The following is a 1,539-nucleotide window of genomic DNA, read 5'->3' as shown; positions in this document are numbered from 1 at the left end:
ACTCTCCTAAATTCTCAAAAATGCTGGGTGCGGTGGCTCACACCTATAATCCCAACACTTTGGGAGCCTGAGGCGAGTGGATCACCTGAGGTCAGGAGTTCAAGACCAGCCTGGCCAATATGGTGAAACCTCATCTCTATACGAAAAATACAAAAATTAGCCGGGCGTGGTGGCACACGCCTGTAGTCCCAGCTACTCAGGAGGCTGAGGCAGGAGGATCACTTGAACCCAGGAGGTGGAGGTTGCAGTGAGCCAAGATTGTGCATTGAACTCCAGCCCGGGCGATAGAGTGAGACTCTGTCTCAAACACACACACACACACACACACACACACAAAATCTCAAAAATCAAGAGTCTGGTTCACTTCTCTTCTGGACATTTAGGCTAGTCCATCCCTCTGGAAAGGCCCCACCACAATGCTCATGGCTTTTACTTTAAGAGCACTTTCTATGTGTTAAGTGCCTCACATGGAGTTTCATTGAGTCCTTCTAGTGGCCCAATGAGGTGAGTACCTTCCATTTGACTGATGAGGAAACAGCTTCCAAGAGGTTAGGAAACTTGCCTGAGCTCACACAATTAGTAAGTTGAGATGCTTGCTAATACCCTGTACATAGATAGCACTTCATATTTTTCCAACATCTTTCATTGCCTTAGGTCATTGTCTTAGTCCATTTTGTGCTGCTGTACCAGAACACCTGAGACTGGGTACTTTATAATGAGCAGAAATTTATTGGTTCATGGTTCTAGAGGCTGAAAAGTCCAAGATGAAGGGGCTGGCATCTACCAAGAGCCTTCATGCTGCATCTTCCCATGGTGTAAGAGCAAAGAGAGAGCAAGAGACCAAACTTGCAGCCTCAAGCCCTTTTATAATAATCATTAACCCATTCATGAGGGTGGTGCCCTCATGACCCAAACACCTCTCATTGGCCCCACCTCTCAACACTGCTACATTGGAGATTAAGTTCTAACACATGCATTTTGGGGAACACATTCAAACCATTCAGCCATTTAACCTTCACCACAATTCCATGAGATAACATATCATGGTTATTATTATACCCACGTTAAATATTGTAACAATGAGAGCATTAATGACCTGCACAGTCACCCAGCCAGGTGGTAAGGGTTGGTGACAGAGCAAGAGCTCCAGCCCTAGCCTGTCTGACTCCGGCATGTGGGCTTTGCTTCACTTTGTATCCTGACACCACCCAGCGTTGCTAAAATTGGCTCCTGTATTGGATTGAATAGTGCCCCTAAAAAGCTATGCCCAAATCCTAACCTCTGGTACTTGTGAATGTGATTCTGTTTGGAAATAGGTTTGAGATGAGGTTAAGGGAAACCAAAATATTTCTCCCCAAAATATACTTCTTTTTTTAACTTTTATTTTAAGTTCACAGGTACATGTGCAGGTTTGTTATATAGGTCAACTTGTGTCAAAAGGGTTTGTTGCACAAATTATTTCATCACCCTGGTATTAAGCTTAGGACCCATTGGTTATTTTTCCTGATCCTCTCCTTTCTCCCACCCTCCACCCTCCAA

Source organism: Gorilla gorilla, chromosome 9 (assembly GCF_029281585.2).
Source record: "Gorilla gorilla gorilla isolate KB3781 chromosome 9, NHGRI_mGorGor1-v2.1_pri, whole genome shotgun sequence".
NCBI classification, from domain to species: Eukaryota; Metazoa; Chordata; class Mammalia; order Primates; family Hominidae; genus Gorilla; species Gorilla gorilla.
Note: the sequence above shows the minus strand (reverse complement) of the source record.